A 22,284-nucleotide genomic window follows, 5' to 3' on the forward strand; every position below is an offset into this window, starting at 1 on the left:
TTCGGCTTATTTTATTCATTCATTCATGTGTCCTTCATTTCCTTCGGCTATTTCCTTCCTTCATTCACTTCCTTCATACTCACTTCGGCATATTTTCCCTTCCTTCATTCGCTTCCTTCTTCATTCATTCGTACCATTCATTCCATTCGACCTCATTATTCCTTCATTAAACCATTCGGCCTCGGCTATTTCATTTCATATATATATCTCTCTCTCTCTCCCCTCCTCCGCTCACTCCTCAGATCCTCCACTCCTTCATTCATTCCTTCCTTCCTTCCTTCCTTCCTTCCTTCCTTCCTTCCTTCCTTCTTTCCTTTCTCTTTCTCTCTCTCTCTCTTTCTTTCTAAAAATTAAACACAATTTATTTCACTGTTGCAATGTTACTTAACTTCAGTTTTTGTTGCTTAATGGTTTCCATGTCTTTTATCTCTAATTAATTTATAATGCTTTTTGAGAGAGTGTTTGAGTTCTTATTCTCTGTAAATCTCCCTAGCAAGAAGTTATGAAATAGTTGGCAATCAGTTTCACTTGTTTAATGAATAAATGCAAAATGCTGCTATAGGCTTCTTGTAAAATTAGGATGAAAGCTATTCAGTTATGTTTGTAACTTGTGATATTTAGAACAGCAATTTATGTATGTGAGGCAATTTTCCCGAGTTTCACAAATCTGTCTTAATTTTTAAGTTCTTAGTAAAATTATAGATTATAAAATATGAGCCGAATATATAAGACTTATGTTAAAACTTGACTGCGATGTAAACGTGGGTACTATTGGAATAAACAAACTAGTGCATATTCATTAAATTAATATTAATTTTCTGAAAGTTTCTTACTAGCAGAAGTTCAATAATTTCTAAACAAAATTTAAATTATTTCAAAAATAAGTTCAGAGAAAAAAAGACAAGTATGCAGCAGTTCAGAGTCTTTATTTTATAAATCAAACATATATTTCAGCTTCTAATATTCTGTACAAAGGGCATAGAATTTGGAACTCAACAAGACCTGAGCTGGAAACTTGGTTCTGCTATTTATTGGGTGTGCCATCTTATGTCAGTGACTCAATGCCTTTGACTCTTAAATTTCTCACAGGGCAAATGAGAGTATTAATATCCAATTCCTTTGAAAACACCTTAGATGAATAAAGCTCTTTTGAGCTGTTTATTAGGATAAGGAATTTAAAGTCCCTAGGGCATCTAGCCCAGTACCTGGCATATTAATAAGTGCTAGCTATTATTATTGTTTTTGTTTTGCGAGTTTTTCTTTTTCCCTCATTAAGTTCTGTCTTTTTGAAAGCAACTATCTTCCCTAATAGTTAAAGAGCAGGAGTACAGGAGTCTCAAAGATCTGGGTCTGAATTGTGACATTACCTTTTTTTTACTAGTTTAGTAAGCTATTTATTAACCTATCTATAATTGTATAAAAGGATGTATAGGGAAAATGAAATCTCTTTGCAGGGATGGATATTCTGAAGACTAAGAATGATCTATTTTAAAGTGTCTCGTATAGAGCAGGCACTCTATGAACAGTAAATATTACAATTCTTATGAGTCTTCTCCCAGACAGGTACCACCCTGAGATATATTGAAGAACCCAAGTTCACAAATATTTTTTAGGGAATAGAAGTAAGTTAATTTTTCTATTACATTTCATTACTTTGCAGAAAAACAGAATTATAAAATTATTCCTATAAATAATATTTGTATAGTGATTTATAGTTTATAAAATACCTTTATAACTTAGGAATACACTCTAAAAATATTCCTCAAATTTGCCATTTGTGGTTGTATTACACCAACAATTATCCTTACGACCCATTTTACCATCAAGCTGCTTAATAATTAACAATAATGATAAACTGCAAATATTAAAGAGGCTATTAAAAAAAGTTAAGTGTGTTACTGTCATAGGTCTATAATTTTCAAAATATCTGACATTTTAAATTGGTCAGATGAAATCGAGCAATCGATCATAGATTTTCCATCTCGGCAGTAGATCTTGGAAGTAGAGGTCTTCCCTAAGCAAGCATTGACAAAAGACACTTAGAAAAGTGGTTTCTTAATTTTTCTTTGTCTTCTTGAATATAGTTTAAAATATCAGCTAGGTTGCCTGTTCTCATTCAGGTTAAAATACAATTTAAAAAAATTTGGTAAGTGGTTTCTGGAACTTATCATGTAAACAAAGGAAAAGAAAGAATATAGGTATACTCATACTAAATAACTTTCTTAAATCTAAATACATGCATTGGGTTGTATGCTGAGATTAATGACATCTAAATGCAGTAGGAATGCAATTAAATGCTAGGAAATGAAAAGCATCTTCCAGTTTTATATGATAGCTGTTTTTACTATCACAATAACTGAAACACATGCTTAATAACTTATCAAATACATCTACTTCCCTTCAACATTGACAAGGTCAAAAACCAAACATCAGCAACAACTTGAAGTACCATTAATTTCTCTGAAAAACTTTTGAAGAGACTGTTTCCAGAAGCAACAAGCTGGATCCCCTGAGGCCTTTAGAGTGTTTCAGGTACTCTGGGAGGTGCATGTGTACTGTTAGAACCATGTGTTCAAGGAAAGTATTATTCTTAATCCTTGAAACGAGTAGCTTGCAATACAACCATTCCTTATACAAGGTATATGGCTCCATATGCAATAGCCCTGATTTCCAACCTTTTGTCCTATGTGCGATCCTTGGTTTAGTTATTATGGTTATCATACTTACATTATAAAACATGATGTAACATATTATAAGGGTAATTGCTACTTGGTAACTGATAACTGAACACCTTTGGCTCAGCGCTTATACTAGAATAGTCTGTCTTTTCAAGATCTGCTCCCAGAATCCCTCCATAGGCATGGTGTTTCTTTGTCTTTGATCTTTGCTTCCTCTCATTGCTTCTACCTTCCTCCCATCATCTGCTAGAGATTTCAAACCTTTTGAGGACTTCTTAACTATTTCAGTGTTTATATTTACCAGACCCATAACTATTGTTTGTTTATAGCTTCAATGATAATTTCAAAGCCATTTCACAAATAAAATATTTTGATACTCATGATAATGTCATATGAAAGGAGGAAATTGAGGCATGAGGCAGTTATACGATTTGCCTAAGTCACTTGAAGCTGGTGTCAAGAGTACCTGCCTCGTGACTCTGAATCTGGGCCTTGTGAAACCCCTATTACATCATCCTTTCTTGGTCTTTGGATTAGACTTGCATCGGAAATTCTTTCTCACCAGCTGTTTGATTTTTAAATGTGTTGGGTGTTAAACTCTTTGAATTTTAGCTTCCTTGTTGGTAACTGGGGGGTAACAATACCTACTTCATAGAGTACTTTGAGGAGAAAATGGAATGATGTATGCAAAGTAAAAATCCTAAAATAAAGTAAGCATTAAAAAATGTTAGTTCTTCCAATACCATCTCTTGGTGATACTTCACCTAAAGGTAGTTCCTTTGGGTCTACAGAGGATCTCTGTTACTCTGTAATTCAGTGGTGGGCCAGGAGGGCAGAGAATATTTAATGTGTCAGTAGGGCAACAAAATTTAATTTAACCAAGGATTTATCAGTCATCTACTACATCCCAGCACAGTGCTAAGTGCTTCAGATCTATAAACGAAGCAGCAGCAGCCAAGGAATTTTGGCAGCAACAAGAACAAGACTTGATGATTTCCTAGTAAATGAAGAGATTCCAAGAAGACTAGTCTGCCAAGTTTAACAGAGCTCTTGGTAAATTCTCCATTCAAATAGAATACAATGATTTTAAAGCTTATAAAGTTTATAGTTTACTCATTTTTTGTTAATTGAAAACCTGTTATTCATTTGCTAGAAATATTTATTCACTGAAATTCCAAATTTAATGTTTATTTCTTTACAACTCAAATTATGTTATACTGCACAATCAGATCAAATTTGCCCTGGTTTTTCCAAATTCTGTTAAAAATTTAAATTTTATCACTCTTTATGAAAGTGTCTCCCCCATTCCTTTCTCAATGAAAATTAAATTCATAATAATTATATGTCAGGTAGGAGAGCCACTTTACCCCACAAGAAAAAACTATATGTGGATCAGCCCTGTGTTAAGTTTAAACAGGTTAGAAACAGGGCTGGATTTATTAAGTTTGTTTTTTTTTAAGTGCTAATTTGACAGTAAATATATATATATATATATATATATATATATATATATATATATATATATATATATATATATATATATTTATATACATGGTTTCCATTAGAGCTTATCATTGCCATAGCTGACAGATATGAGAGCATTTTTTTTTTAATTTAAATTTTTTATTTCTTAGTAGAGTTCTAGCAGTTCCACTTCTGGGTATTTATTTGAAGAAAACAAAAACCACTAATTTGAAAAGATATATGCACCCCTATGTTCATTTCGGCATAATTTACAATAGCCAAGATATGGAAGCAATCTAAGTGTCCATCAATAGACAAATGGATAAAGATATGGTATATACACAATGAAATATTATTCATCAATTAAAAAGAATAAAATCTTGTCATTTGGAACAAAATAGACAGATCTAGAGGGTATTATGCTAAGTGAAGTAAGTCAGATAGAGAAAGACAAATACTGTATGATTTTACTTATATGTGGAATCTAACAACACCAAAAAAAAACAAATGGACAAACAAAACAAAACCCCCCAACAATGACTTATAGAAACAGATCAAATTGATGTTTTCCAAAGGGGATTAGGGGGGAGATGGGCAAAAAAGATGAAGGGGGATATAGTCAATAATGTTGTGATAACTTTGTACAGTGACAGATGGTTACTAGACTGAGTGTGGTGATCACATACTAAGGTATATAAATATTGAATCACTATGTTGTACACGTGAAACTAATATAACATTGTATAGTCTACTCTTAAATGGCACATTCCACCCAGCCCCCAAGTGTTATTTTTGTATTCAATCTACATTATTACATGGGGCGAGAGAGCACAGAAGAGCCAGTCTCAGAAGAAACTAGAAATGAAGGGTTAAAAATGTGTCAGAAGTTTTTGCTTTGTTTCCATTATCGTGTCATCTAGATTATAAAATACCCAAGGGTAGGAAGAGCCATTTGATATTTTATCCATCCTTCTTCTTTGGTGACTGGGAACAGAAATACTTGTTGAAGTAAATTTTAGCCTGCATCAGACAAAAAGGAGTTATGACTCCACCCCCTCTGGATTAATTCATAAGAAAAGTATTTACAGTCAACTAAAAACATTTCACATTGCAAATAGTCTTTAAAAAGTCAAATCTAATGAAATTTCAGCATAATTTGGTTAAAATTGTAAGATTAGAGGAGAATAAATTTCGTCATTATCAATAGTAACCACTGGGCACCTGTGCGTGAGGCAACTTGCAGAGTGAAACAGTCCAGGGTTTAGGATCATACATTTCGGTTCTCATTCTGCCTCTTCTCATAATTTTAGCCAGTGACCTGACTTTTCAGAGCTGCAAGGTTCCTGTTTTTAGAATGAGAATGATGCTATCTATTTTGTAGCATTATTGTGAAAATTGAGATGAAATATTACTGTGTATACAGGAATAGATAGGTAATGCTTTTTAGTGCTTGATATGTATTAGACTGTTCTAAGCCTTTTTTATTTATTAGCTCATTTAAACTTTACAATAACTCAAGGAGATAGATAGAAATACTATTTCCATTATAGAGATGAGGAAATTAAGGCACAGAAAAATTTTTTAAAACAACCTTGCCAAGGTCACCAACTAGTAACTGGCTGAGCAGGAACTCAAACTCAGGCACTCTAGCTCCAGAGTCGGTGTTCTTTTTGTTGCCTCACTTCATCAGAGCAGCTCATCACATGCTCATTTTCCTTTGCCTTGGATTCTGGTATACAAAAATGTGACAGGTCTTGCCTTTCCAGAAATAAATAGTTATTGAGGACGCAGGACATATACATAAAGAGAGAAAAGCAATACATGAATCATGTTGTCAGATGCCAGAGGAAGTGTATAATTACAAGTTCTACAGAAGTTTGGAAAAGAGCAAATATGGAGATGGGGAAATCATCAAGATTTTGTAATGCAGGTGGAACTTGACTTAGGGGTTGTAGGGAAAACAGAACTAAAACCAGCAAAGAAGAGTGGGGAAAGTTATTCCTGACAGTGGGGTCAGCGAGGATAAAGTCTCTTTGTGTTCAGGAAATAAGGCTCAGTGTCCACGGGGAGGAAGGTTTCTATACAGGAACACTGATATTAGAGAGTGGGAAGCAGTACAAAGTCATTTTGTAATATGTTTTAAAAACCTAAGAGTAAGGAGGACTTCCTGTTGGAGAGCCACTGGGGTTTATGAGTGGCTGTGTGCATGTGTGCATGTGTACCACGTCGGCCAAGTAAGTGCTTTCAAAAGGCCGATGAGACGGCAGTTGTATAATGTGGATGGGACTGGGAAAAGTCAGATAACAAACTGCAAGATCACAGAGAAGTCTTCAGTACACATACCTACATTCAGACACTTCTCAATTATTCCAGCGATGATTATCTGGTTGGTGAGTATTCCATGGCCTCGCCTCACCTACCACCTGTCCTTTGGGCTGGTTCCTTGCTTGTTAGCACCTGAGGGTAGATGGAAGCAAAGTGGTTTTTCAATTAGTCTTTTTTCCCCTCTTCTGTTCCTTAGTAGCTGTGGTTAAACATTTGTTTTGGGAAAGAGAGATATATTATGATCATTATATGGATGATCAGAACTTTTTTTTTTAATGGTACTTCCAGTCTTTTATTGAACAACTTGCTGATGAAGAACAGAGCTCACATTTGAGCCTAACCCTGGAATATGTAATTGTTAATTCCCTTTGATCTGAGATGGACTTGTAAATTGGGGGGTACCCACATGTACTTTCAGATGATGTTCTTGTAGCAGAACCTTGGGTCTGCTGAGGTTTTTAGATGAAAGTGGTTAAATGTACTCTCCTTAAAAAATGTTAAGATTATATAACTCCAGACTGACATTTATAAGGCCATATAATGATTATCCATATCAATTATTCTTACTTTTGTTACTACTTGAATATATTAAGCAAATGCTGCTTCTTTCTAAGTCAAATATAAATTACCAGGAGACCTGAGTAATTCTCTAGCAGCAGAGTACATGTTTGGCTCTAAAACTGAAGTGCTTTATTGAAGGGGTAGAAAAAAATAAAGAGAAATGGGAAAAATGAAACAGATTGCAATGTGAAACTCTTTTTTAAAGCAGCATTTCATTATTTCAGGCTATTATTAAGAATGTATATGACATCTAAATAAATTATAAGAGCCCAGTCCCAATACATCTCTATCACTAGTATGTGTCTGAATATAGTAGACATAAAAATTATTCTAGTCCAAAATGGCTAGAATATTCATCTTGAATATCTATCTTTTACTTGGGCCCACTGTATGCAAATATATTTAGGGTGCAACGCACACACACACATACATACAATACTTTCAAGAAAAGGAAAAGAACTTAAAAATTTATATACTTGGTTAATAGCCAGCTATCAAATCTACTGTATCTTTTCTCTGATTAACACACTTTCATACATTATTTTCAGTTCTCCCACTTGAATCTTTGTCAAGTCTTCACCTCACATTCCCAACATTGCCTATTTCTAGAGAAATAAGAAAACGAGTAGAAAAAAGTTCATTCAGTTATTCCAGAATGGCACAGTTCATTAGTGTCCACCCATTAGCCCCAAAACTGGCTCCATTGCTTGTGAGAACTTCTTGGCACCATCACAGGTCTGCTGACATTAACATAAAATAAAACAAAACAAAGCCTCAACTCCTTCTGAATTTGTTTGGTAAACGAGAATTATTACTAAAGTTCCCAAATAATTATGATTATGAATAATTAAAATGTTAAACTCAAGAGGGCACTCAACATTCATTACACTGTGTAACTCATGCCCTAAGGGTAGTACCTGCAATTAGTTCAGTTTTACAGCAAAAGAAAAATATGACAATCAGTAATTGCAGGTGTTTAGTATAAGGAAGAAAACAAGCTAACTTGCCTTTAGATTACCTTTTCCCATCTAGCAGAGGCATTTCTCTCTATTCTTAACATTTGTAGTAATTCCACAACACAGAAAAGCAACAGATAACAAGAAAACATATTTCAAATCTGTATGTAGATGCACTTCAGCTTTATTAGCTGTTCTAATTGAGTAGATTAAAGTAGAAGGTAAGATATAACAATGATGGTTTTAAAAGAGTCTTTAAAAGATATTTTATAAAATTTATCAATATGTTTATTCATTTAATTTACAAACATTTATTAAGCACCCATCATGTGTCAGGGTTTAGGTTAAGTACTAGTTACATTGCAGTATAAGAATTAGCCAATGGTTGCTTTTTAAACTTATACGAACTTATGTATACAAATTTGAATATACCAATATATTTGTATATTCTTACAAATATAAAGTTTGGTATATATATCTGTAATTTACAAAATGAAGTTTTCAAAGTGTTATTCTTTATTATTCTTGAAGTTGTGATAAATTATTTTAATTAAAAAATTAAATCATAAAATTATTTATATTTTTCTCTCTCAGAACCTCCTCTATAAAAAGTATATATGTATGTATTACATTTATTTTATTTTTCAGTAATAAATGCTTTATAATTATTAGGGAATTTTTTTTGGATGTTTATGGAACAAAAATATAGTCAAGTTGGATATGGTTTAGCAAATAGTAAGTACAGTTTTGTATTTACGAGACTATAGTAAAGCAGATTTTTTTGCTCTGAGTCAATACCAAATTGACAATCATGACCCAGGAAAGGGTTGCCTTTTACTAAATACCTTTTCAGAGAGATACATTTTGTCTTTCATATAAGTAGAGGAAAGAATTCATTAGAAAGGTAGAATGAGTGATTTCAGAATGATAAATCTCAAGTTACCAATTCCATTTTTAATGATTAGTTTCCAGAGTCTTATATTTAATATTTTAGGTTATTTAAATGCTTATATATAATATAAATATAACTTGCTAAATCTCGATGTTACTGAATCATACATTTTGAAATTAGTTAATAAAATAGCTCAAAAAGTGCTGTGAAATTTTAATGTTAAAATAAATCAGGATCCCTTGAATCTTTTGTTGGTTTCAGTTGTGAACCCATTTATATTAAGTATGACTGTGGGGTCTCTGGCATAGCTATTATGTAATAGAATCAAATATTAATATATCATTGTGTTTCTTTTTGCATATGATAGATCCTTTAATCTACCGGGCAATAATAGTCTATAACCAAAGAGATGACTGTTTAAACTTTAAAGGAATCTAAATTTTATAAGTAAATGTTGCCCTTAATACATTTAGGAGGAACAACTGTTTTTGGCAGATGATTCATATATAAAACAAGCCTCTGCACCTCACTTTCTTTGAGTTAATACGATAACATAACCAAAAAGTGTTTTAAAGGAAATGTTCTGATTTTCACTTCTATTTTGACAAACAACATGGTCTAGATATACAGGAACCAAGAGAGTGGATAGTAACGTAGAAGTATTTTTCCTGGTCTACAGAATATGAGGATCTTCTAAAATGCTCACAATAGCCATCTGAAGTGAGTTTCCTGGTGCTGTGAGAAACTACGTCCATGAACACCCTATAGTCCTTGATGTGCAAAACTGTTAAGTTGTGCACTTTATTAATGATATTCCTACCATTTATTAGGTATTGAATGTGTATTAGGCACTGAACTAAATGTCTAATGAGGTGGTATTCTTAGGCCCATTTTACAGATGAACAAAGTGAGGCTTGGGCAGGCTGAGCCACTTGCCCAGAGTCACAAAATTAGTAAACAATGGAGCAGGATGTGAAGCCTTACTCTGCAGCTCTGTACCTCACTGTCCTCAGCTCTCCATCTCAGAGGTCTAAGGAAGGCATTCTCAATTGTGAGATGCTTACAACCACCACCACAGCAAAATACTTCCCCTTTGCATAATAGTGTGAGTTAATTAAAAAGTGGCTTGACTATTAGTACCTAAAATCTGTTGCCCCCAATATTAGTATCCTCTCATACCAAGATATGCAGAATTTTCAAATATTTTATTAAAACCTAGGCCTTCTACTCTCCAATGAGCCCTTATAGTTGGAGGATTCTGTTCCCACCATTCTCTGACATCAGCTCAACCTTCCGCACTCCCTCCCATTCTGTAGGAATTTTAATTCTGAGCAGGCTATAAAATCAGACTCAGCTTATACATCCAGTGAAGTTGTGTAGAATATTTCTCTTTTTTTTTTTCCACACTAGTACTATTATGTGGCATACCAGGATGCCTTTAAGCAATATAGTATCTCAATTACCTCAACTGCCATCTGTTTCTGTTTTTTTCAGTCCTGCTCCCTGGTTCCCTAAACGATGAATGATATTCCCTCTCAAGAGATAGGACTTAGGCACATTCTCTGCAAAGAATATAGGTAACAAATACAGATATCCCTCCTATTTAGATATTAGATAGTGAACAAAGCCAATTATCTATCGATTTTTAGTTTAGCATTTCAACTATCAATTATCGCTTTAACTCTGGACATTCTCAGAAGGTCTGAAGGATTGAACCATCACAAAATAACCATAATGAAGAGGTATTTTGAGGAGCAAGAAGGGGGAGACATGCAGGAGCATCTGCTTCGTTAATCTTGCTAAGGCCTTTAAATACCATCTGTTTTCTCTTCTTTTCTGGCGACCATTTCTCCTAGGCGAAACAATTTTAAAAGGACTGGGGGGACAAATAACTTGAGAAACTAGTTTGAGATTTTAATTCTTTATTTCATCTGCCAGACAGTGCAACACAGTTAACTGCAGCAAGTGTTCCTAATAGATAAAGGAATTGTTCCTTCACATATAATTATGCTGACTCTAACAGTAGACATCGCCAACCATATCATCTTCATACTATTAGAAGAGCTAGTAAGTCTGAAAAGAATCCATTTCGAGGAGGGTCAAAGCTACTTTTATTTTACTTCAAACCAGGGTTATCATGGCATAAAAATGATAATTCTTTTGGGGGAACAATTTTTGGACTATAAAAAAAGTATCAAAGGGTAAATGAAACTGACTGCTATGACTGGCAGTAAGTTCAGGCATTTGGTGTTCTTTTGTGTTTGCTTTGGAATGTTAAACAGGTTGTGTTCTTTTTAAAAGAAAGCATTTTATTCAGAACATTCTCCCATGAAAGCCCTCTTTGACAAAGTGTCATTTTTTGATATATTACTACATGTCTGCCCACGTTTTATATTCAAAAAAGGTAAGCAATGTTTTAACAACTTTTGACAAGCATGGGGAATTAAACTTCCACAGAGTCGACTCTTAATGTAATGCTATAGAATGTTATATTTTCTATTTTGTACTTCTTCAGGGCAATATATTTTAAATTATATCAATTTCTGATTAAAAAAGTTCAGAGAAATTAAAGATGAGTAATTAGAACAGAAAAACTTCAATTCCTCAATAAAATGTTTTAAGCATATAATTCTGAATTGTTCAAAGAGCTACAGATATAGATATAAGTCACAGAAGAGAAATTCAAAGAATTTTCTAGCTGAAAATATCAACAAATTCAGTTATCTCTTAATTATACTTACATGTTACCTACAAATCATAAATTTCAAAATCATATCCTGCCCACTGGAAATCTCACATGGATAACCACAAGCACCTCAAGTCAACAAACTGCTCTTCATCCTGTGCCCCTCTGACTGTGACACTACATGACTGGGGTCTTGATTGCTCTCCAGCCTCATCTATCTCTACTCCATCCTGCCCTCGCTCATTCATTCATCCAGAGCTTCTTCCAGTTCCTTGAATGCCTCACGTTCTTGCTTCTCTCTGCCTAGATCACTATACCAATCAGCCTGGCTAATTTCTCCTCTTTTTGGTCTATGGTTGGATGTCACTTTCCTCAGGAAAATTTCTCTGATAATTCTCTCTCCAGGAGTCCCTTCTCAGGTCCTGTAGAACCCTGTTCTCTCCAGTCCGAGTCCCTGTCAAGCAGTGATGTCATTGTCTCTTTATTTGCCTATATCCTCAATAGACGGCCAGCTCCACAAGGGCTCAGACCATACCTGTCTTGTTCGCTATTAAATATCTGCTGCTGGGACTGGTAAGCAGTGTCCTGGATGCTCTCAAACTTCATTAAAAAGATTAATGAATCACTGGAGTGAGAAGTTCATACATGAATAATTATTTTTTTCCTTTTGTTGATAACACAAACTGTTAAACATGGCCACTTTAAAAAATATTAACTATTTGAGTTGGCATGTGTTAATATTGATATTCCCATTCGATTATTTCATTTAGCTGGAACAAGTTTCATATTTTGGTTCAAGAGCTTTCTCATACCACCTCTCTCTATAAAAAAGTGTAAGGTGGAATGACATGCTTGTATTTGAGTTTATAATATAGACTTCTCCTGATAACAACAAGGGTAGACCGAAAGGGGGAGAAAGAATTAATGGAGACAAATGTATAACATCTGAAGGAGCTTAAGGTCTTGCTTTATATTGCTGTGTCATTATCATCTGATAACTTTTGGAGGGATGCTGCAACTGGAAAAGGAGAAAATTTAAAACTAGTACCCGTTCGGTCAATCAGAGAAATGGAACTGGAGAAGAGGGCATCTTATGAATATTGTTGTTAGATAATCAACAGCTGTAATAATCAATATACTCTTGACAGTATCTTAAATCTAATAAAGCAGTTGTGGGTAACTAAATTATGATTATGACAAATTAGGGCAATTGGTTCAGGGTTCTTTGCATCCAAAATTCAAATAAATAATCAAAGCGAAATTGGATTAGCTGACCTCCTCAGATCCCCTCTCACATATAGGAGGCATTTATTAAGCATACCCCAAATAACATCATGACATAACTGCTTCTGTATTTCACAAATGCCTTTGGATAAGGAGAAGGGTGGATGGAGTTGGATGGGGGCAGATAGATATGAGGGGAAGAAGACATAAGGAAGAGGAGGTGCTCTTTGAAAAGAGATAAATGTAACTCCTATTAAAAAAAAATGCCACAGCAGTACTTTTCTTAAGCCAAGATTAAAAATATGATGAGCTTATGGAACGTTATCTTCCACAGCAAAAGTAATATAAAACCAATTTTTGTTCCCACATAAATTACTTAACACACCTGCCAGACTAGTTTTACACATTAATACTGGCACTGATGGACCATCATATATAAAAGAGATTCTTTGTCTGTATTTCTTAATCTTCAGCCTTTCATATTTCTTTGTCTCTTTAGGAAATTCTTAATTCTTATTTTGAAATATATAGAAATAGTTCACCAGGAGCACACATGGAGTTTTCATTGGCTCTCTTCTGGGCTTCCTGGGGTCATCATGTAGATGATGGTAGAAAACAATTTCAAAGACAAAATAATGATGAATAAATTAAAGCACAATATGTATGTATGTATGTATGCATGTATATATGTATACACACACACATAGTCCCTATCTAAGAAATGCATTTGTTTTACTTAACTGTATTTTCATCTCAAGAACTGTTCACCCTATCCTCACCTCTTTCCAAAATGCTTCTTTATAGCAATTCTCATTTCAAAAGGGTGCTTCAAACTGATTCTGGAGAATTTAAGTTCTCTCTGCTCTTTTGGCAATATACTTTTTATCAGATGAGCAGGAACAATGTGAAAACACCTGTCACAGTAATTTCAAATGTCTATCATCTGCAAATTATACATAAATGATCTATGGTTGCAATGTGGTCCTTGAATAGAGGACTTTTTTCAAGGAAGACAAACACATGCTATTGAAAATATAAAAGGGTACACTGTAAGAAAAAGCCACTTGTAGCATATGCGAAAACTTTCAGTTTTTGTTTTTATCAAAACGAAGAGAACATTCTGAAAGAACTAGCCTTGCTTTTCATTCACCCAGAGCATTACATATACATGCACGCCTACTCCCAGGTATAGACATCATTCACTCAGCTCCACAGGCTGCGGCAGGAAACGGAGTTGGAGCTGGATTAGCAACAAAGCATTTACTGAATGCCTACTCAGAGTAAATGATAGATAATCTACACCCTCACCCCACGCCATCCCTCCAAAACAAAGAAAGGCATAACTGTTAAACATGTAGACGTTTTTTAAAAAGCACAGAGAAAGGCTTTGGGTTATAAATCTATTTTTACATCCTACATACTAATTCTTTTTTGAGATCTTAACTTATATTCTAGTCATTCTCAGAAATTGGTGCTGCAAGATGATTCTATTGTGCAGCCAGATCTGAGAATCCTGCCCTGAGATTTGGTGACAAACTCCCTTCCTGTTTCTCATTTCTGTCATCTGTTCACATCTGCATTTCCTTCACGACTAAGTAGCTTTTTTTTTTTTTTCACCAGGACTTGAAAGTTATATTTTCCTATCCCGTCCCCCCTTCTGCTCTCAGAACTGTAACACGGTTCTACTGGTTTGCTTAGGAAACATTAGACATTTTAACATCCAGGTTTAAAGAAGTAAGTATGTAGCAAAGTAATGCTTCCATTTATTATCTAAAAGAATAACACTTGAAACAGCTTTTGACATGGGGGTTGCAATTTTCTAGGAAATAATAAGGTATGAAGGGCAATAGAGAACATATCCTTTTACTCTTTTAAATTCATAATATTTCAGACATAAACTTATGGGAACATAATGGTATGGTATTATAATCACTCCAGTATTCCTAAAGGTTTGACATTTTACAAGAATGTATATGATACTCAGGTGGGGTTCAAATGGGTCTAACCATCCTGTTGCTGTTTTGTAAAGCTGCATGTTCTATAGTAGTGTGGCTAAGGACAGCAATATCTAGCCCTCAAAAGGCAATAAAGAACAGTCTGGAATGTGCCTTATTTCTAAACTATGGTGGCACGTTATAGCACTCTTTGTCAGCACTTTATTGGTTTCACAAGAATAAAAACAAACACTGAGGTCTTTACTCTGAAATCTATTTCTAGAATTTATCTTACTAACAAAGGACTTAGTCCTGTGAGAGGTGTTCTAGTTATAAAAGAATTTCTCTTTGTAAAAGTTTATTTGCTATTTGAAAGGCTATATTTATTTGGCACTCTTAATTTATAAATGTGCATTAAAAGCAACAAACTGTAAAATCATACTTTTCCATGATCCATATAATAAACCCCAAAGAAGGAAATTTACTGAAATAAGAATACTTTTTTTGTAACTGGGTAAAACTAGTTCATTTATTCATTTATATGGAAAGAACAAAAGGAAACCAAACTTTCATGGATGCAAAAAAAATTTTGGAGTAAGTCAATTTGCTTTCAGCAGTGTTTCTAGTGGTTATTTACTCACCCCAAATGCATATTCATTGACGTTTTCAAAAACAGTCTTACTTTTTCCTTTCTTATATTTAAGCATACAATGATAGGCAGCTCATATCAGTGCTTTCTTTAGTTGTTTGGATTTTGTTTTGTATATACATAAACTTAGGTTGCCTCAAAACAATAAAGGAAAATAAAGCATATTTCCAAAGCAACGACAACAACAAAAATAACCCGTTTTACTACCCTGTTACTGCAGAGATGTGTCTTGGTGAATGGAGTTTTAAATGTGAAAGATGCTTTATCATTCATAACCAAATCCGTTTACCAATCAGCCCTGCATATGGGTGACAAATAATGACAAATACAACAAGTAACAGGCTAAATGGTCACCAAACAAAAGAAAATCTACTCTGCAATTGTTTATGCAGCAAGAGTTCACACATTTTAGCCTGCATTCTGACTCAAGAGGGAAAGAGTCAAAATGGGAGAATACGCACACACACACACACACACACACACACACACACCCACACTCACACACACACACACCACTCCCCAACATTAGGGGGTTACCAGAACTGCCCTATCAGATTTCCACAAATGTTAAGAAAGGACCTAGAAACAGGAAGGGGTCCCTTTCAGAAACGGGTCATTATAAAGCTTTGATTTCCTAACTTGTTTTAAAATATGATTTTCCTTTTTGTCAGGCTGAAATTCTTCAGAGACAAGGTTCAGGAAAGCAAATAAAACATTATGGGACAATGGATAGATGGAGGTGTACTTTTTAGGCCAAGAAAACTGTCTTTATATAAAGCCTGTCTTTCTAGAGGGGAGAGAGATGAAGAAGAAAGGCTTTTAGAGAATAAGGGTGATTAGCAGCTTTTCACAAAATGTCATGTCAAACAAGAGTTCTTCATGCATTTTTGAAAAATAAATGATCAATATTTACCATGAATGTGACAAGCTACTTGAAAGCATACATTTTCTTTGTCCATTTTTTTTCATATATTTAGCACAGGAACTGTGTGAATTACCCGAACAAGACCTTTCTGGGATGTGGGACATGGCGGGGACTCAAGCTCCTGCCACTTTTGGGTTCTTGCCATTGGACTCATTAACTCTCTCTAGAATGTAAGCTCAATGAAGATAGGTTAATTTTTTCCTGTTTTGCTTATTGCTCTATCTGTAGCACCTATAATCTTGCCTGTCAGAAAGTAAATATGCAATAAATATTTGAGAAATGAATAAATGGATTTAGACCAGTCCCTCTGACTTTGGCTACTATATCTAGTTACCAATTCATTGAGATATCATTATGTGTCAGACAATGTGCCAAATGCTAATTCTTTAATATCTAATCATTTAATACTCACAATGGCTATATGATAAAAGCATTATTACCTCCATTTTAAAATTAGTAGTGAAGTACTAGAATTAGAATGAGGTAGTTGAATAACTTAAAGTCTTGCAACTTGTAGAAATTAGAGAAAAATTTCACCTTGTTTAAGTTCAAAGCTTAAGCTCTTACTTTACTATGCTAAATCCTAGTTCTATCCTGCTTAGTCAGTGACTCTGTTCCATCCACAGTCTCGGCCTTGTTTTTATTCTTGACCCTGGTCTTTTCTGAACTGCTCTAACACTGGTCTGGGGATCCTGTACCGTGCTTGATGCAAGCTTTGCTTCAACACTTCGACATCCCCAGCACATCTTTGTGCTGTTATCTTAGGCAGCTTGGGCTGCCATAACAAAACACCATAGATTGTTGGCTTAAATGACATAAAACTTATTTTACAGTTCTGGATGCTTCAAGTCCAAGATCATGGTGTCAGCACACTTAGGTTTTGGTGAGGCCTCTCTTCCTGGTTTGCAGATGGCTGCTTTCTCACTGTGTGCTCACATGGCCTTTCCTGGGTGCATGCATGTGGACAAAGCTCTCTCTCTCTCTCTCTCTCTCTCTCTCTCTCTATCTCCTGATAAGGCCACCAATCTTATTGAATTAGGACCTCACCCTTATGACCTCGTTTAACTTAAATTACCTCCTAAAAGGCCTGTCTCCAAACACAGTCACACTAGGGTCTAGAGCTTCAAACTTTGAATTTTGGTGGGGAAACAGTCCAGTCCATAGCAGATGTCCTTCTGAACTAAACTATCTGGGACAGTAACAACCATATACATTCCATTTTCCTGCTTTAAATCATAAGATTCACTCTTACACTTGCAGGAATAACTCTTTTGTCACCTTTTGGGTTCTCGTAATGTTTTTGTCTCAGTAATTTAGATATTAAATATGTGTATCTTGGTCAAACATATCCTGGATTTGAAGAACTGTTCTAACTTGTCATTCTGTGAATGCAATCTTCCAACGGTAAACTCTCATGGATTTCTTGATTTTTCCAGGGCCTTCATCCTGGCCATTCCATGATCAGAGTTAGCATACAGAGGAAAACACAGACTCAAGGGTCATACACCTGAGTGCTAACCCTCTTTCTATCTCTGTGACTTAAAGAGGATTGTGAAATTTACAAAATATATATTTTAAAATTATTGTTTTTCTAAATCTACCAGGTTATAGATACCTCCTGATTCCCAGAGAATAATTTCAGAAGTATCATGTGGCTTAATATACTTTCCAATGGACTTCACATCTATGTGCTACTTTCCTACATATAACTTTGAGAATCCCTGTTCTGAGTAGACAATGACAATAAAGTCAATACAACTTTAAATTATTCCTTGGGATATTCAATCTATTTCTAAGGACTTTCCAATTGGACCATCAAATCTGAAATCATACTGTGACCTATTTATTACAAAGATTCTTTACTACAGGAAAAAAATACAAAGCCTACGACAGTCTCTTTTTAGTAACAATAACCTTGTTCTCTAAACTTGTATTAAGTTTCTGTTGGGTGTCAATGAACCTTGTAGAAGAGTACAAGTATATGGCATCATGACATGCATCGAAATGTTATTGTAGACATGACTAAAATGTGAAAGTGTCCTGGTGCAGCAATATGAACATTTTAAAGAAAACTTTCCTATTTTGGCAAAATAGATTTCCATAAACCGTTTTTCTTCAGGGAAGTCTGAATGTGTGTGCATGTATGTGTGTGTGTGTGTGTGTGTTATGTGCACATGCTGTCCTGAATTGTAAAGTTCCTCTGGAGGGGAGATATTTCTTTATATGTTTTATTAGTATAATTACATTTTAAGATATAATAGTTTTTTAACATATGATTAAAACTATTACAATATAAGTATCCACAGTAAACACAATGCCATTATTTAAAACAGAATGTGTGCAAGTCACATACATTGTAATATTAATAGGCATTTTTTAGAAATATTGTAACAAGTTATCACTATTAGATTTTCACATAATTACTTACAAATGTCAAATACAAATTATTTATTTCATAAGCTGCTATCGGTACTAAATTTAGATGATAATGCAAAATTTAAGTAGAAAAGTATTTTTTGGAATTTTTTTCATCATTCAATAAAGAAAATAAAGTTTTCTGTTGTTGAGTCACACTGATGATTAGCTTAATTTAATTTCAATTTCTCTAAAAAACAAACTATATATTTCTCTATAATTGTAGAGAAGAGTTCTAGATAAGGAACTTGAAGATATAAGTCCTTGCTTTGGTTCTAACATTAAATAGCTCTGAAACTTCAGACAGACTATTAAATCTCCTGAGTCTTTCTAACCGCAAACGGAGAGGATAAGATTAGATAGGCTCTGAAGTCCTTACACGTTCTCCCAGTCTGTGATTCAGGTGGTTATTCCTATTATGAGAGCCAATAGAATTAATCTCCATGAACAGAGAAAATTATCCTTCACAAGGTCACAGTGGCTAACCTTGCCATTATTAAACAGAATGCTCCAGGTGACATCCTGCAGTTAGTTACTCCAGCCCAACAGAAGCCACACTTGATGATTCCTTACTCTTTGAAGTTCATTACTTATAACGGTCTTTTGCCAACTACTGAGGTTGACACCCACCCCATAAGGTACTAATATATCTCTCAGGAAAGATTTACTGGATTCCTCCACTACACCAAGCCACATCTCTTTTCACATGAGTTTACACAAGGTTAAATAAAAAATTTCTGTCATAGCATTTAGTACAATAGGTAGTTACAGATCAATCTATGTATTAGTTACACACCTATTTATCATGTCTGTCTCTATCTTTAGGGTGCAAATACCAGGATAACTAAGACTAGGCTAGTTTTTTTGTTTTTGTTTTTTCTAATTTGGTCTTTATTTTTTCAAGGAAATAAATGAACATACCTTAAACAGACAGTGCAATAGGGCTTATTAGGGAAAACAGCAGCATGCTGCCCACTCCAACACCATTTTCAGCTCTCTAGAAGCAACTACTTTCAATTCCTCCAGCTGAATATTTTAGCATTTTTGACTATCTTTGTAAATATTATGGTTATATTACTTTTCCTTGAATTATTAGTTTTAGGCATTGAATACTGATTTCCCTCTTGGAAGGCTTTAGTCTCCTTTCACCCCCCTCCACCACATGTCCCACACAAACACTTCCTATCATCCCACTCTCCCAATACAGTTAGATCAGTAGTGATTACTACAATTATCAATACATTATTATTATTATTATTATTATTATTATTGTTTTTGACTATTCTCAGATGAGTCACAGTAGTATACCATGATTGCTTCCTTTTTTGCACAAATCCTCACTCTCACAGAGTTAATAATTATCTCGTTGAGTTTGTTTTCAATAGCTTATCACCATTACAATCCTTCTCCTTTGCTTATTGTGTAAATCTCTCAGTATGTTTAAATACATTAGGTATTCTGTCAATTTCCTTGTTTCTTGGAGCATTCTGCCTGGTTCCATTCTAAACTGGTTGATGCACCAGTTTAGATGTCATGCTGAGTACTCCCAATCCTTGGATTGTATCTATGCTTCCTGATTCCATAAATTTTGTTTATTCTTTCTTTCTTTTTCCTTTGGTGAAATACTTTCTCTAAAAGTTTCTTGAAAGAGAGTCCATGTAAAGTAGACTTTTCTGAATCTTGTGTAACTAAAAATACAATATTGTGAGAGATGTCTATCCTGACAAATAATCAATAGTACATATAGATTCTAGATTAGAAATAATTTTCCTCCTGGATTTTGTTTATCTCTAGCTACCAATTATTGCTGTTGAGAGGTCCGATTCTATTTTGATACTTTATTCAATCTATGAAATATACATTTTTGCCCTGGAATTTCTTAGGATTTTTCTTTGCCCTCAATGTTATAAAATTTCTTAATGAATGTCCTTTTTTTTTTTTTCACTGTGCTGGGTACATCATGGAACCCCTCAGTTGAGAAACTCATGTTCTTTAATTTTCAGAATATTCCTTTGATGACTATTTTTTCCTTCCATTACATTTTTTTCTCATATTGAGAATTCTCATTATTCAAAAGTAGGATCCTTAACACTAATTTAAAAAAAAAACCCTCAATCCTATTTTTCATCTTTTTATCTTTTTGCTATATTTGCTGAGAGATTGCTTCAACTTTATCTTTCAACCATTTTATTTAGTTTTTTTATTTCTGCTATTATAATATTAATTTCCAGTAATATTTTTCTTTTGTTTTCTGAATATGCCTCTTCTATAACACACAATCCTTTCATTGAGGCAAAATCTTGTCTTATTTCTTCATATAGTCTCTGTTTCTCTTCAAGGTATTACTGTCTGTTTTTAGTCTCTATGTCAAATTAGATGCCTTCCTTAAACATGTGTCGATCCCTTGTTTACTTACATTTATGAGTAAAATGCTTGGGAGCATTCAAGAAATGGGTCAGTTGCGCTCTTTACTCTAGGGTTGTCTGACTAAGCTGTTTCCTTAAGGAATCCCTATATTTGTATCCTTTGGTTTTTCATTTCTGAACTTATCAGATTCCTCAAAGACTCTTCAAGTATTCTTCCTAGTCAAATCTGATTGCCAAGATTCTCTGAATACAGTGAGGAAGAAGACCGTGGACCTCAACATTCCATATGTAAACTCTCATTTAAATCCATTATTTTCAGTGTTACCCCCTTCTCCCCTTGATGTTCCCAGTCCACTGACTCTCTGTTTTGCTCTAATGATGTAATAAAACTTCAGTCTTCCAGATGAATACATGAGTGAGAGGATCTACAAGTTCTTTAAGTTGCTCTTAATCTTCTTGTAGTTAAGTTCATGTTTATGCCCCAATTCCAGAGATACCCAGTGAGGTCATTTCCTGATCCTTTTGGGAGGCTTTGGTGGAAACTATATTGCTTCTGAACTCTGCCATGGCTGGTTTTTGAATTCAGCATTTTGGGTTTTTTAAATCAGTTTTCATATCTATATCTGCTTTCCAGCTTATATGATTTGTCGATATTGTCTCTTATCCCATGCTTATCCTAGTAAATGTGTGCCTTTTTAAGAATCCTGTTTCAGTTATATTATTAGGGGTTCAGAAAGTAGTTAATACAACATAACTACCCTGCTTTACATGGCATCCTCATCAGAGAGTGCAGTGCTTGGCATTTAGAAGGTCCCTAATAAATATCTATTAACCGAGTGAAGGAATCATCCCCGTGTGTAATTCTTTTCATCCTCCTGATGTGAATAAGGCTCCACAACTGAGCAAATTCTCTGGATTGGTCCTATTCAGATGTCTCCAAATGTTTTAAGATGTTAAATATTCTTTGTCATCTTAACGTAAAACCACGTATGGAGCAACTTGGTCTCTGAGAATGTCGCTATTATGAAGATATCTTGTTGGAACTAATCCACCATCTAGACTAGAACTGAATACCAGCCTCCAACAATGACAGAGAACTTGTCTATGTCTGTCTTGGTTTCCACTTAACATGTATATTAGCTGTTTGAATAGATTCTTGGATGGTGAAAGTCACTTTATTGCTGCCCTTTGAGTATGGGGTCATAATGA

The 22,284-nt window shown here is 34.4% G+C and overlaps 1 protein-coding gene across 3 annotated transcripts in view; it reads right to left on the reverse strand.

Annotated features, from left to right (window-relative positions):
- HS3ST5 (heparan sulfate-glucosamine 3-sulfotransferase 5) overlaps window positions 1-22,284 on the reverse strand; it is a 250,121-nt gene that overhangs the window by 89,095 nt on the left and 138,742 nt on the right. The window contains exon 1 of one of the 3 annotated variants that reach the window (XM_039870718.1): window positions 6,490-6,599. The exons of 1 other annotated variant lie outside the window; for it this stretch is intronic. The gene's annotated coding sequence lies outside the window, so the exon portion shown is untranslated. Of the gene's footprint in view, window positions 1-6,485; window positions 6,600-22,284 lie in introns of those variants that run through there. One more of the 3 variants, XM_039870701.1, reaches the window with a different exon arrangement.

Source organism: Pteropus medius, unplaced genomic scaffold, assembly GCF_902729225.1.
Source record: "Pteropus medius unplaced genomic scaffold, Ma_sr-lr_union100, whole genome shotgun sequence".
Lineage (NCBI taxonomy): Eukaryota > Metazoa > Chordata > Mammalia > Chiroptera > Pteropodidae > Pteropus > Pteropus medius.